Consider the following 17,066-nt stretch of genomic DNA (forward strand, 5'->3'; position numbering starts at 1 on the left):
TAATTATGTATTGCTCCTGAAAACATTAACCATGGAAAAGTTGGACCTCGTCTTGTGATGATATTATGATTGATGAGGTATCAAATGCATTCCCAGTTTTGCTGCTTTTCGAAAGATGTCCTACAAGTTGTCTGATTACTTTTCTATGCAGGAATATAACATTAATCTGATAAATCGTGTGATCGATCGTAGGAAAGGTAAAACTTGTGACAGTACCTCTGTTTCAGGTATTGTCGTTTCTTTATTATTACTCCATGACTTGTTCTCATGAAGTACCCTATGACTTGTATAATTGTTCCTATCCTCTTTTACAGTTTAGAATGTGCTAGCTGCCCTATTATACTAATATAAATACTAATATTAATACCAATAAATATGTGCAAAACCTTGGAGGAGAACCAATAATTTGAGGAGAACCAATAATCTGTTCTCTATTGAAGTCATAAGGAAAAAAAAATCAAGTGACTGTAAGCTTGTTTGAATTCAATTCTTAGTAACACGCTGATTCTAAATTAGTTCTCGTTTGATTAAAGATATTCCAAAATGCAAGTGCATTCCTATCAATCACTATGTATCTTCTAAACCTGCAAAAACGAATATTTGGTGTGAGTGAGTTATAGTCTATTTGGAAATGTATAAATAAATTGGTATCATGTATTTTCATGTACTGTAACTGACCTAGTGTAACGCCCCGATTTTCTGGAATCAAAACGCCACACGGTGCTCATAATCCCGAAGGACCACAAACTAACCCTCTACTGATATCTATACCTGAGCACTGCATAATATAATATAACAAATGCGGAAAACTGGCGAAAACTTGCCATAAGGTTGAAAACATCTAAAATACTCAAAATTGAACACTGAATACTGATACATCTGTCTGAAAAACCTCTAACTGTCTGAACTGTGGAGTTAATGGGACATGTCCCTAACGAACTTCGTCTACGAAAAATAATTTGAGTCTAATGCCATAATAAAATAAGGGTTATCCTCGAATGAAGAGGACTCACTGCTACTTCTACTGCTGCTGACTGAGTCTGGACTGCTAAGGGTGCTCTGGATCTCGCACTTTTGAACCTATGGTATAAGACACCATAGCGCAAGAGAAAAGTATGTGTCAATACTTTGAGTGTACTGGTATACTAGGTGAGGTAAGGCTAAATGCAAGGGCTTATGCATGAACATAGCTTAACTGAATAACATGAGAGTACTGAATGAGGACATATGTATGAATGCACAAACCATAACTGAAATCATCGTGACTTTGAATACTGATACTCGGATACTGCTTTACTTACATCTGAACTCACTACTAATACTGAGATACTGAATAGCTGAATCTTCTAATATTGATAACTGAGTACTGAAGTTGAGATTAAACCTCTCTAGTGGATGATTTTTGAATCTTTTAATAATAGAAATAACGGACTGAGTTTGAGATCAGGTCTATCTAACGGGTGATCTTCGGCTCTATTAGTACTGATACTGATTAATTTTATGTGAGACCAGGCCTATCTAATGGGTGGTCCATGAATCTATGGAACTATTATGTTCCTTACTGAGATGGGTGACTGTATCTGACAGTCCTGATTTCTGAGATACTAAAACTGCAACTGTGGGAGTTCTCACTTAACCGACATGCCTCGAATCTGATCTAGTAGGGTCCAACCTATAACCCCAATTAGAAGGGTGTCAATACCATGCCATGGGTAAAGACCTCTGCTATGGTCAAGCCTTTCTAACGGGTGACCCTGAACAGGAAGTCAAGCCTAAGGCAATCTGATAGTCAAGCTTTAATCTAACGGGTGACTCCTGTTCCTGCGCTGGCTACGAAGTTCTGGAGTTCAGGGACTATTACTAACAACTCTGCCTCTCTAACGGGGAAACAGTTATCCCTGCACTTACTCGGTGCTAGTTCCTACTCCCAACTAAAAGACACTAAACTGATTCTTGGACTGTACTAGACTGAGCTGAATCTATTACTGATCTTACTTGACTGATCTGACTGAGTTTACTTGATTCCGTTATCTGACGAAATACTTCTGAATCTTTTTATCTAACTGGATGATACTAGGTTTTGAATTGATTACTTGGATTCTACTGAAGTCTGAAACTGAATTCTTGAATACTACTAAGATCTTAGCTGAGTACTGAACTAAAGTTGGAATGCTAATGATACTTATATTACTAAGATTTTAACAGTTCTGTAACTGTCTGAGAGTACTGAATTCTGCAACTGATTGAGTTCTAAGGATTATGGCTTGACTGAATTATCGTGAAAACTGACACTGGCTCTAGAAAGCAGCTAATTTGTCGGGTATAAATACCCCCAGGACTTGATAACATAAAAGTAAAACATAACCATTCTTGAATAATCATGACCATGGACTTTTATTCACAATACAATCAATACGATATCTCGTCAATCACTTGAATGTCATACATATGTAAATGTATAGGGAATGCGTACTAATATCTCATAGTTGTTCAATAAGGAATACACATGGATAAGAATGCATGCAACTTATCATAATACATTCACTAAGGCATTTCAACAAATGCTTGGCATGCACTAGTTATCACAAAATTGAGGATTATATGCTTAACATACTAAATAGGCACTATTATCTTTACTTAAGCATTCTATCAAACATATGGGGAGCATGCTTTGGTTATACCACAAATTCTATACTTAATCATCATGAATACATCAATATCATGCAACTTGAAGAAGGTTTATCATGAACATCATACAATTCATCACATACTAGAATCAACTCTTGAAATTGGTAGTCTAAATCATGAATTAAAACCCAAAAATACAAAATCATGAACTCTAATACACATAAATCATGAAATCTCATAAATACGTAAACCTCAAAATTTTGAAAAGGATTCTTGAGATTCTTGGGTGGAAGGAACCCAAGAATCAACATCTAACATACCTTAGAAGACTCTTTCTTGAAGGTTCTTGAAGAAAATCCTTGGTCTTGTTCTTGATTTCTTGGCTAGGGTTCTTGCTCATTTGAGAGAAAATATAATGTTCTTGAGAGAAAAGTGAGGAAAATAATGGAATAAGGGCTTATTTGGCATTTTATTTTGTGTTTAGGGCTGACAGGGGTCATAGGAAAAGTCTAAGATATCCATGGAATTAAATAACAGAATTAGAAAATCTCGATTTTTTATGCTGGCACGACTTGCCATAATCGGGCCAGCTTACTGGAAATTGGACAATTAAGAAACTGCTTGATGACACGACGCGGTGAAAATCGCGTTGCCACCTTGGTTGTGAACTAAAAATACACCGTGACACGGTGAAATCACGGAGGCTCACTGGCTTTTGACAATTGGCATTTTGGCTGACTCCGCGACGCGCCAAAGTACCAGGTGGTACATGTCTCACTAAAATGGCTCTAACTCTTCGCCCGAGTATAGAATTTGGGTGAATTTAGTATCGACGGAAAGCTTATTCAATTCTCTACATAATAAAAAGTCGATATTAGGGAAATTCTACATGGTTTAAAATACTTCTCACTTGGAAAGTCAGCCCTTACTCCCCTTAAGGATGAAACTTAACTTAAAAAAAATTGGGGTATTACACCTAATATCTCTTTATAGATGATGTTTTTGGTGTATGTCCCTTTTTTTGCTTAGGCTATTCCATCATGACTAAAACCTTTTTTGTTGTCATTAATATTCCCTTTGAAAGTTCAACATATAACTGACCATGTGAAAAAATGTGTTGCGGCAAGTACAATCCAACAGTTGGTATTGTTTGTCGTTGTGCTTTGTTTATTATCGTTGAAAAGCATAATCGCACTGAAAATTATTTTCTAATGAATTTGAATGGGTAACCTTCATTTTCAGGAGGTGATAGCTAGATTCGTGGAATAAAGACATGATTGAAAGCATTTTGGCCTTTCATTATTTCTGTATGTATGACATTATTGTCAAAACCTCTGCATATCATTCTCGGGCCATTGCACAAGCCATTGGAAGCATCTAAGTTTCTCAGTAACATGACAGGGACATTTTTTTCAAGACCAATCTGTAGATAAGTGAAATATATTATGATTTATAACTTACAATACTACTACATCAATTATATTGTGATTTTTAAATAGGCAAAAGACTTTCGGGAAGAAGAAATCTGAAAAGAAAACTACAATTATATTGTGATTTTTAAATAGGCAAAAGACTTGTGGGAAGAAGAAATCTGAAAAGAAAATACATATACCTAGATTACTTTAGTAGAAGCTTTGTTGCTCATCAATTTAACCTCTTGATATATAAATACCATAGACTTTTTATTCTTCTTGAATTAATATGAGGTTTATTCGTATTGTTCTGATATATTTTCTAAATTGTCTGCTGATTTCTGATAGGATGTTGGTGCCACTTTAGTTATTTTACAGTGGGGTTTTGATTATGAAGCAAACCACTTACTAATGCATTAAAGTCTGCTTGCTGTTAGATGGGTAGGTGAAACGGAGTTGGAGCTGATAGCAATTGCTGCAAGTTTGCATTCTATTTTTTTTATCAACTATGATGCCTTTTCTGTTGTGGTGTTTCTGTTTCAATATTTAATTTGATCCAACTTCTTGGTGCCACATGTAATATAGGTGGGAAATTATACCTATTTAGTTTCCCCAACAATCTTTCAGTTTTGATTCTAAAAGCAATTGTATATTACTAAATATGGAAGAAGATACCTGTGTGGAGGCAGACCATTTGGTGTTAGAGTATTTAAGTAATCTTCCTGATAGTATTTGTTGGTATCATCCTCTGTAGAGTTGAATCTAAGAAACGTTCTTCTTTCAAGGTAAAAAGAATAGATAAAAAAAAGAGTCGAGTTAGTGAGGTGAAGGTAACATACAATGAAAAAATAAACATGTTAATTTTCAAGGATAAAATGTTCTATAATGGACGAAGCGTTATTAAGCCCTAAGTATGCCTAGGATGACAAATATATGTGACTTATGATATTATAATCCAAGTTTGACTCAACAGACGTCTAGAATTAAAATTTCCTAACCTCATTTGCTCAATTCTTTATTTGGATTACTTTATCACGATCACAATAAGCATAGCATAAATATTTGTTATTGGTAGGGGGTAAGGTGAGAATAAGGAGATACAATCCAAACAATATTTTGCCTTGGGCGAGAACAAAAATGATGATTTTTTTTTCAATATTGGGCATATTTGTCATATCACAGAATTTCAAACGAGTCAAAGTTGGACAAAATATCAATTTGAACAAAACGAGAGAGAGTATACCAAATAAGAAAAAAAATAGTATGATAATATGAGTCATCTTATCAAAGAGGACTTTAGAACGAATGGGTGAGTTAGAACTTAAGCTTGAGAAGTGAATTGATGTCAAAAGATAGATGATAGTCGATAAACAAGACCCAAGTACTAATTTCATACTTAGAGATGATGGGGTGAATAAGTAAATAATGATAATATTTTTAAAAGATGCACATAGAGTGTTTAAAGAAGTTTTGTCTTGAAAAAATGGGAGGATTAAGATTTGAAGCATTTAGTTTGAAACATTTGAGAATTTGAAAAATTGTGAAAAGAATCATTTGGGTAATCCGAGGAAAGGTTTGATTTTCACCCTTATAACATTATGAAAAGGTTTGACTTTTTATTCTTCTTGAATTAATATGAGGTTTATTCGTATTGTTTATATATTTCCTAACCTGTCTGCTGATTTCTGATAGGATGTTGCTGCTACTTTAGTTATTTTATAGTGGGGTTTTGATTATGAAGTAAACCACTTACTAATGTATTAAAGTCTGCTTGCGGTTAGATGGGTAGGTGAAACGGAGTTGGAGCTGATAACAATTGCTATAGGTTTGCATTCTATTTTCTTATCAACTATGATGCATTTTCTATTGTGGTGTTTCTGTTTCAATATTTAATTTGATCCAACTTATTGGTTCCACATGTAATATAGGTGGGAAATTATACTCATTTAGTTTCCCCAACAATCTTTCAGTTTTGATTTTAAAAAGCAATTGTATACTACTAAATATGGAAGAAGATACTTGTGTGGAGGCAGACCATTTGGTGTTAGATTATTTAAGTAATCTTCCTGATAGTAGTTATTGGTATCATCCTCTGTAGTGTTGAAACTAAGAAAATTTCTGCTTATATCAGGAAATCTGGAAATTAAAATTTCATTTAGCTGATCAGTCATGTATTTTGCAGAATCTATATTTTTATCCAGCGTTGGGAATGTTTTCTCTATTAAGGCATCAGTTCCAGTAGCGTCACTCTTAGTTTTAATAACCAATTGTTTTGGAAGTAGTACCGAATCATCTCTTATTGTAGGTTCCTCCCCGTTACCTATGCGTATTAAGAGTTCACTAATGATGAATCTGTTCTTGCCCTCATATTTCTTGTTAACTTAATCTTTTTCATCTGATGCCATAAGTACGACCTTACCGAACTTGCATTTACTATTTCAGCCCTTGTAGATTTTAGAATTATTGGTAGTACCTGACGAAAATTACCTCCAAAAACCATTACTTTTCCACCAAAGGGTTCGTCAACATCCAGTATATCTCTGAAGCTCCTATCAACTATTTCAATTATCCAACGGCTAGCCATAGGCGCTTTATCCTAGATAATTAATTTGGCTTTTTTGATCAATTTAGATCCACTACTTTGCTTTGACATATGTGTGACTGTTGTATCAGTTGCTAAAGAGGTATCTCAAATCTAGAATGAGCCGTACGACCTACCGATAAAAGAACTGATGCTACACCACTTTTTGCCATATCTAATGCTATCATGCCCCTCAATCTGATATTTTCAAGTAATGCACGATATAGGAACATTTTTTCGGTCCCTCCGGGTCCATCGACAAAGAATAATCCTAATTGGCCAAATTCTAACGTTTGTAATATAATCTTGAATGCTTGCTCTTGTTCAGGATTTAGCTTTGTTTGTGCATTCAAATCTTCCGAAGGCACTATTATAGACTTCTCTTTCATTATTTCTCTGCATTCTGTTATAATTCAATCATCCACACTTTGTTCAAGTTTAGGTATGTCATAATTTTCAATTCTCTTATCCATGCTCTCTAAGAAATGGTTTATGTTTTTCAGTATGCATTGAAGTTGAGCCATAGGAGAATTTCCGTGTATTCTCTTAAAATTTTCTGACGTGTCATCATAATATGTATCCCAGAGCTTTCTAACATCCATCGAATTACAATGAACCAATATTATTGCAAATAAATTTCTAAGAGCCGATGGCATTTTGAAGACGATCGCTTCAAGTAAGCATTCAGAAATGCTGTTATCTAACTCGAGTAAACCTCTTTCTTTTACAACTTCTTTGAATGTGTCACACAGCCTCCCATTAACAGTTAGCAAGTATTAAAATGAAGTTGGTCATCGTACGTGATTTAATAATAATCTCAAATAATACCTTTCGCCTTCTGCTGGATTAGCTGCAAATTAAAGTAGAGCGACCAAATAAGTGAAATTTGAACATTTACAAATATTAATAGTGGTCGTGTTGAATTTCTTACCAACAACAATTCGACCAATTACTGATCTTGTTTTTCTTTGCATCCAAAGCTTACCCTGAGTGTTCCAAACATAGTACTTTGGAAATTCCTTATATATGTATTTATGCGCTTTGTTGTCTATTGAACTTTTGTGAAAATACTCGGTGAGCCTAGTTTTTGAAGTGTATTCCCACGCAACAATGTTTTTCAAATTTTGGTTGCTCCAATAGCATACTACAATGTGACCAGACAATATTAAAAGGATTAACAAAATATTTCGTACAACATAATTTATGTATTTATTTTCATGATAAATTCATAGCTAAAATAATTTATTACAATCTAAATTTTGGGAGGATTTTATCAGAAGGGTAAAGATGTAGAATTCAGATAGCTTAAGGAAACCTAATTGTTTACCTGTTTGTTTATTTGGAAGATGTAGTTGAAGGCTAATGACCAGAGGCTGTATTTCACTAAGATCAAATTTATAAATTCTCCATTGTACTTCTGGTGCTGCAACCCAACATGCATCTTGAAAACTCTTAATTTCATCAATGACTTTTTCTATATCTTCTGATTCGATATAAACAACGCACCTATCATGTCATTTATATATATACTTGTAAAGATGCTTTATTTCTTTTACCCCTACACAAGACTCAACATTGATATGACAATTATATCTACTCAGTAAATAAAAATTATATGGAACAACCCATTGGTTATTCATTGTCATCTTCGAACCTTTTCTTTCTTTCCATCATTTCGCCTCTTGTAAATAGGATAGCTATCCTTTTCTTGTATTGATTTATTACTAAATTATTGAGGATAATGACTCTTGCACTGACCATCTCTCATGCATAAATTTGTTAGATATTTTTTTCCATATAGACCATGCATCATATGTTTGATAACCAAGTCATACAAAATTGGAAATTCTTCTTTATCGGGAAGTTCAGTGGAAATAAACTTGTCATAATCATCTGGTGATGTCATCTTGTATCCTTGTTCTAGTATTAACAAAAGGTGAATGTGTGGTAGGCCTCTTTCTGAAATTCAATCATATAAACATATGCTGCAACAGGCCCAATATTTTTTTCTTGAAGATTGGTCTTTTAAATCTTGTAACTTTGATCTAAAAACTCTAGTCGCCAAGTCTGGTCTGTCTTGAGAAAGTTGTCCTTCTACTAAATTTTCTTGGATCTCTGGCCAATCGGGATTACATGTCATTGTGATAAACAAATCTGATTTTCTAAAATGTTGAACCGAAGCTATTACATCCATATATCTACGACGCATGTCCCTAGGACCCCCGATAAATGATGTAGGAAGTATTATTCTTTGACCAACTTTCGAACCTCTGCTTTCTCCAGCCATAATACTATCAACTATGCCTTGCAATATTTCCCTTCGATTACTTAAACCTAAAATATTCAAGTCGAGTAGTTTCTAGGTTGATGTATATGTCAACAACAAATTGTTGAAATAATCGCCCACATAATAGTATTATCGTGTTTTCTCCACTACGTATTTGCAACTTGTAGCAATAGTACTCTCTACAAGAGACATAATTTTTAGCTCCACGTCGTACACCTGCAAAATATTTTTAAATATATTGATATGGGAGTTGTAAGTACACAATTCTAAGAGATTTTGTTTTAAAACTTTACCATGTTGCTCGTTGTCAAATCGTCATGAACTGACATAAATATAGGATTGTTCTAGCTGAGGCCTGCAACTTCAGTTCCACGCTTACCTTTACTTGTTTTATGTATTTTTTGTATTCCTTAGTGCCAGCCTAGTTCACCACTTGGAAAAAGCAAAGGATACCAGAGTGGGTCATAACATCCGTAATAATGTTTAACTCTATGAATATTACCCGAATGTTCATGAACAATAATCTCTCGATCAAATGGTACATCGGGGTTGTTTCCATCTATCCAAATTGCAGCAACATGATCTACTGATGGTTTATTGTAGACACGTAGCTCTAGTTTAGCAGTAGAAGCAATTCAAATTTCTAAATCCTTAAAGTTTGAGTGATCCTTTAGCTGGCGAAATAATTGCGCATAAGGATTTCCATCCATTATTTGTTTAATTATTGCGACAACTTTCTCAGACAAATTGGCTTCTTTGACTTTTGAAATCCTATTGCGTGACTCATTTTCTGTGTCAAAAAAGTACATCTGAAAATAGCATGAATTATTATCATGGGGTAGTAATGAGGGGAGATCATGATATATTTGACCCTTTGCTCAAAATATATAAACTCCTTTTCGTGAAGATGCTAGATCATTGTCAAGTTTAACACTAAAAGATGTAAATTCAAATATGCTATTATTTGCTCTATTGTGTCCACGAAATTCTTCTGCTACTTTAGATTTAGAGAAGAATGAATCATATAATTGAGTTGGAACTGCAGTATTTGCAAGTTTTATTGATCCACTGTCGCAACAAAATATTAGAGTCTCGTGTTAAAATCTCATAGCATGACAATAAGTGCATTTAAGAACATTTTTCAACTTTTGAATACACGATATTGATGGTATGTAGTCAATTTCACCAAAATTTATTGTGTAAAATGTTAGAAATGTTAATAAATAATAAAGCGAGCAGAAATAGAATGTAAGTAACTTAAATTAATTAAATAGTATTGCATTACCTTCAATTTCACACCTTTACGATAGAGCCTTTAGGAACCAATAGATTTTGCATCTTTTTATTGGCCTTGTTTCTTCAATATCGACATCTTCTGTGGACTCAATTCTTTTATTACCTTTAAAAAGAAGTAAACACTACATTCAGTTTGAATCAAAATTAGATGAATCTTATAAATATGTGATCATTTTGCATTTTTAAGATCTGCAATGACAAGATTGAAGCAGAGATTTATGTTATTGGTGGATTATGAGACAACACGAATATGTATCAGCACGAGACAAAAGATGTGCATTTTTCTCTGGATTCACAGGAAGTGCTGGTTAGTTTTGTATTATTCATTATTCATAGACACTTTGTGGGAATATACTGGGTACGTTGTTCTTCTTCTTCATTTTTGATACACTTCATTGTTGTTAACCTATGATGCACCTTAACTTTACTGGTTTGTCCCAAGCAAATCTCTGGTCTCTGTATTTATTGTTATTTACTTGTGATGTTTATTTGGGTTCTTTGCAGGCTTTGTCTCACATTTCTAGCATTCGATTAGTATTCCATTGTTCTAGGCGGGTTATTAAGTATACCTTTTATGACTTGTTAATGAAGTAGAAAAATTATCAGCTTACTGATGCTAATATGAGATGTTATGTAAGATGTCACTCTTTAATGAAATCTGTCCCCCAGACATGCTTTTAAATTTTTAAAACCAAATACCAATACAAACACTAACTTACCCTCCCAACACCTCAATTGTCCAAAGAAAACACCTATTCTGATTAGTTGTGTGATTTTTCTCTAATCTCTTTGCTTGTATGCAATACTTATGTAAATTACTTTAAACACCATTTGAACAGAAATTTCATTTTGAATTAACAAGACCTCCTTGTTACACCCCCACTCCCTTCTAAAGAAGTATGGAGTATTAGAAAGAATTAAAATTTGATGAATTTAAAAGCTCACTTCATTGAGTCCCTTTTAATTGGTCTCTAAAAAGAATGTAATCTTTCTACCAAATCATTTAGGAAAAAAGATAAAAACGAATGTTGAGGAAGGTTTTATTATGAAAGACTATGAATTTTTAAGTATTTTTGGTTAGGTGAAATTGTTTGTAATCATGATGTTTACAGTGAAGGATGATTTGTTGAGATGATTGGGGATGATATTGATGATTGTGATCTATTCATTCATGGGATTAGAGATGATGAATAACTATCTTGAGGGGAATGTTAAGTTGAATATGTAGTGCAAAGAGTTGAATGGTGAAAATTTGGACGATGAGAAGAAGATACATGTTATTTTGCAGTAGTAATAACTTATTGCTAAGAATAAGTAAAAGTTTCTTTCAATGGACAGTCAACCTTGGTTACAGGTTAATATCTCATTTTCATCTTTTGTTCTTTCTCGCTGCTTGTATGGTTAGAACCTATAGAACACATATATTTTTTTGCAGGTCTTAGCTGCTAGCAAAAACAAAATCTCTACACTAAAAGGGTTCTCTTATTTATCTTCTTTGAGGTTAGTAATGAACACCTAGTTAATTTCTTATTATTGGTAAATGTGTTTCTATTTTGTAAAGGAATGGATTTATTGTTGTTAGTAGAGAGCTAAGTTTACTGTTTTTATGTATTTTCTCTATCTAGTCTAAACTATATTATAGAAGATTTAAATTTAAAGTGGGTACTTGAATCTTCGTGTTCGTCAGAATTGTTGATTGCAGCATTTAAATTTGTTGTAAGTGCAACAATATATTTGTTATGCATTTGAATAACTTTATTAACTTTTTCTTAATCTATATAAAAAAAATAATAAAATTATTTATTAAAGTGATAAAAATGGATTAAAGCATTATGCATCAATTAGTTTTAAAAGCTACCTTGTGCCATGTGCTTAACGAATAATAACCTGTGATGTAGAATAAGCTATTAAAACTATATTATAAGTAAGTAAAATAAATAGTGTATAGCTAGATGAAGTTAGAAAAAGATCTAATAATCAATATTGTTTGTTATGCCAACATAATTTGCTTAGGGTTTAGAATAGGAAAAAGCACAAGTTCTTGGACTGAAAAAAATATTAACCTATTCCTAGAGAAAAAAAATGACCAATCCTTTTATACTTTGATTCTTTTATGAGATAATGTATCATTAGGATTTTCATTTTTTCTGATCCTATTGACTGAGTTTTCTGAGTTGACGTCTTCATCTACTATGTCAATTGTAACAATCTTTTTAGTGCAAAGCCATAAAATAATAATGTTTTCTAGCGACAAAATTAAAAGGCTTCTCATTATTTCAATAATAATATATTTTCCATCATCATGTGTTTCCAATAAACTGATTCAGTGAGCAAAGAATATTTTATAACTTAATTTTTTTTATTGATTTACGGTTAAGAAAAAAACTATATTTCTAATAGATGTGTGATTTCTTGGAGCTAGTGACTGTAATGTGTCTAGATGCTTGCTGTAAGAATATTATAAATAGTTTCCTTTTTCTATTTTCCCAGAAGTTGTGCATCTTGCCAAATATTATGAATATCCTGTTTTAGATCCAAGTCAAATGAGTTTGAGGAGTTAAATATATGTTATTATGCATGAAAAATATAGTCAACAATGTCGACATTTTTTAAATTCAGTTGTTGTAGACCGATTACTATCAACAAAGAAAAATCTTTCTAAATTAATTCGTGTCAACGGAGCCTTCAAACATCAAAAGAACATATCGACATCACAACCTAGTTGTCAACAATCAACTTATATTTTGTTCCAAGTGTAAATCAAGGGTGGAGCCATCTTTTATCCAGGGGTTCGAATGAACCCCCTTCGATAGAAAATTGTATTATTTTTACATGGTTAAGGATATTTTTTATGTATATATATGAGATGTTGAATCCCCTTTGACTAATTCGTATATTTACTTCTGAACCTCTCAATGAAAATCCTGACTCTGCCACTTGTGTAACCGTATCTATGTGGCTCTCCAACTAAGCTTACACTTAGGTAAAACACACTACCACATGCCATGTACACGTCTACGTTGGCTAAGTTTCATTTTGTCTCGTTTAATTTACCTTCATAAAGTTATAGAGAGATATAGAAACATAGAGAGATTCTATTATTCCACTGCTAGAGAAAATGTAACCTTTTAACACTCCTTACATACAAATAAAATGACATGTGTAAAGTGAATTTTGGATCCAAACTTATGGCACATTCCTCATGTAACACCAATTGTAAATTAATGTCTTTTAAGATGTTCACTAAAAAAAAATTCCTTTCTAGTTAATCATTTATTAAAAAAAAATTGATATTATGGGTATGGGCGAATGACGGAAATTGAACCCATGCATGGTGGATTCACAATCCACTGCCTTGATCCACTTGGCTACATCCGCCCCCTCACCTACTTACATTCCATTTTTACATTATTTAAATTAGAAAACAAAAGATTCAGGTTCAAATATTTCTCTTCTTTCTTATCTAAATGATATTATTATTTCAAAGATAAGAATAAGAATCAAAGATCAGAATCAGAAGTCAAAATTATTTTTTTTTGAAATGAAATAAAAAAAATATAGTAACATTAGTAAGAAGAGGAACAAGTTATATTTCTAGAATTTTAAATAAATACATACAAAGTGAAAATAGAATACTCAATCCTGAATAAATGCAGGCAAAGATCCTCTTTTTTTTTCTACAATGTACACAAAAAAAAGTATATGTAAGTGAAATACTAGTAAATTACTAAATAAAATAAAAATAAAAAAAGAAAGGAGCAATCGCACCCTCTTGATAAAACAAGAAAATGATTATTGCTCCTTTCTTTTCAAAACCTCCTATAGACTAAAATGGGATCTTATCCATTTGTAGATGAACCTTCGATAGTAGATAAGTCCTGAGGGAAGTTATGAGCATTACGTTCATGCATAACTTCCATACCAAGGTTAGCATGGTTAATGATATCCGCCCAAGTGTTAATTACATGACCTTGACTGTCAACTACAGATTTGTTAAAATTGAAACCATTTAGGTTGAAAGCCATAGTGCTGATACCTAAAGCGGTAAACCAGATACCTACTACAGGCCAAGCAACTAGGAAGAAGTTTACGAACGAGAGTTGTTGAAACTAGCATATTGAAAGATCAATTGGCCAAAATAACCATGAGCGGCTATGATATTATAAGTTTTTTCCTCTTGACCAAATCTGTAACCTTCATTAACAAATTCATTTTCTGTGGTTTCCCTGATCAAACTAGAAGTTACCAAGGAATCATACATAGCACTGAATAGGGAGCTGCCGAATACACCAACTACGCCTGACATGTGAAATGGGTGCATAAGGATGTTGTGCTCAGCTTGGAATACAATCATGAAATTGAAAGTATTGGAGATTCCTAGAGGCATACCATCAAAAAAAATTACTTGACCGATTGGGTAGATCAAGAAAACTGCGGTAGCAGCTGCAACAGGAGTTGAATATGCAACAACAATCCAAGGTCGCATACCCAGATGGAAACTAAGCTCCCACTCACAACCCATGTAACAAGCTATGCCAAGTAAGAAGTGTAGAACAGTTAGTTCATAAGGACCACCATTGTATAACCATTCATCAACGGATGCCACTTCCCAGATTAGGTAAAAATGTAAACCTATAGCTGCAGAAGTAGGAATAATGGCACCGGAAATAATATTATTTCCGTAAAGTAGAGACCCTGAAACGGGTTCACGAATACCATCAATGTCTACTGGAGGAGCAGCAATGAAGACAATAATAAATACATAAGTTGTTGTTAATAAGGTAGGGATCATCAAAATATCAAACCTTCCAATGTAAAGACGGTTTTCAGTGCTAGTTATCAAGTTACAGAAGCGACCCCATAGGCTTTCGCTTTTGCGTCTCTCTAAAATTGTAGTCATGGTAAAATCTTGGTTTATTTAATCATCAGGGACTCCCAAACACACGAGTTTTCTACAAATAAAAATAGAAAATGAAAGGCTTGTTATTCAACAGTATAACATGACTTATATACTCGTGTCAACTAAGGTGTATGTGGATCTATTCAAGTATTTAATGAAGTTGATTGAAAAAATAGAGACTTCTCTACAGAGAATTATAATTTCGATATGATAGTGGGTTGTCCGAGATTCAAACTCGGAACTAGTCGGATGGAGTAGATAAGTTTCTTGTTAAATAAAATAAATGTCATGTTAAATTAAATAAACAAGTAAAGATCCCTCCCCAAGCCGTTCTTACACTTTTCATTGCACACGGCTTTCCCTATGTATACATCAGTTCCTTTCTTATAGAAATTAGAAAGACTTTAAAAAGTTGAATACTCAGTTGATTTACCCCTTATTACTGTTACAATCAATATTTTAGAATATTTAAAATTTTTTATCTCTTTATCTTTTAGAAAATCAAAGAATGAATCATTGATAATTCGCCAGATCGTTGATAGGAAAAATATCTAAATACCAAGTACGACTTTTATATACTCCCCCAAAACTAGATGAAGATCGTGGTAAGGTCAAAGAAAGAAATTGTTCTTCCAACGTTAAGAATTCTTCCAATAATTCTGAGCCCGATCTTTTCAAAAAAAGTGCGTACAGTACTTTTGTGTTTCCGAGCTAAAGTTATAGCACAAGAAAGTTGAAGTATATACTTTATTCGATATAAAGTCATTTTTTGGAAGATCCGCTAAAATAATGAAAAATATTTTTGCATATACGCCCGAATCGGTTAATAATATCAGAATATGATAAATCAGGCCAAACCGGTTAACTAATGGGATGTCCTAATACGGTATAAAAGTGTCCTTTAGCTAATGATCCAATCAAAGGACTAATTAAAACAAGGGTATCAAACTTTTTAATTGCATTATTTATTAGAAATGAATTTTCTAACATTTGACTACGTACCGTTGAATGATTTAGTCGCATACTTGAAAGATAGCCCATAAAGTCACGGGAATGATTGGATAATTGGTTTATATGGATCCTTCCTGTGTGAAAGCACAGAAAAAAATAACATTTCCAAAAATTCACAAGATAAAATTTCCATTTATTCATCAAAAGAAATGTCTCGTTTGAAGCCAGAATTGATTTTTCTTGATACCTAACATAATGCATGAAAGGATCCTTGAATAACCATAAGGTAACCTGAAAATCCTTAGCAACGACTTCTACAAGACGTTCTATTTTTCCATAGAAATATATTCGTTCAAGAAGGGCTCCAAAATATGTTGATCCTAAATGAAAAGATTGGTTCCGTAGAAAGACGAAAGTGGATTCGCATTCATATACATAAAATTATATAAAAAGAAGAAGAATCTTTGATTTTTTTTTTGAAAAGGAGTAACCGGGCTTCTTTGAAGTAATAAGACTATTCAAATTCCAATATTTGTGGAGAAAGAATCGTAATAAATGTAAAGAAGAGGCATCTTTTACCCAATAGCAAAGAGTTTAAACTAAGATTTCCAGATGAACGGGGTAGGGTATTAGTATATCTAATATATAATTTAGATGTGAAAAATTGTCCTTTAAAAAAGAAAATGTTGAATGAATTGATCGTAAATTATAAGATTTTAAAATCTTTTTGCCTTCGAAAAAAGATAAAGAAGATATTAATTGTAGAGAAAACGGAATTTCCACAATAAATACAAATCCCTCTGATATCATTTGAGAATACAAACTCTTGTTGCACTCCAAAAATAGATTTTTGTTAGAATCATTAGTAGAAATAAGAAAATGATTCTGTTGATACATTCGAGTAATTAAACGTTTCACAATTAGGAAACTAAATTTATTGTTATAACCCGGATTTCCAACAAAATTGACCGATTTCTATTTAAACCATGATCATGAGCAAGTTCATAACTA

At 32.9% G+C, this 17,066-nt stretch overlaps 1 pseudogene; it reads right to left on the reverse strand.

Moving 5' to 3' along the window:
• Nucleotides 1–14,043: 14,043 nt before the first annotated feature.
• LOC124899706 lies at nucleotides 14,044–15,275 on the reverse strand (annotated as a pseudogene).
• Nucleotides 15,276–17,066: the final 1,791 nt, after the last annotated feature.

This window comes from Capsicum annuum, chromosome 6, assembly GCF_002878395.1.
Source record: "Capsicum annuum cultivar UCD-10X-F1 chromosome 6, UCD10Xv1.1, whole genome shotgun sequence".
Taxonomy (NCBI): Eukaryota; Viridiplantae; Streptophyta; class Magnoliopsida; order Solanales; family Solanaceae; genus Capsicum; species Capsicum annuum.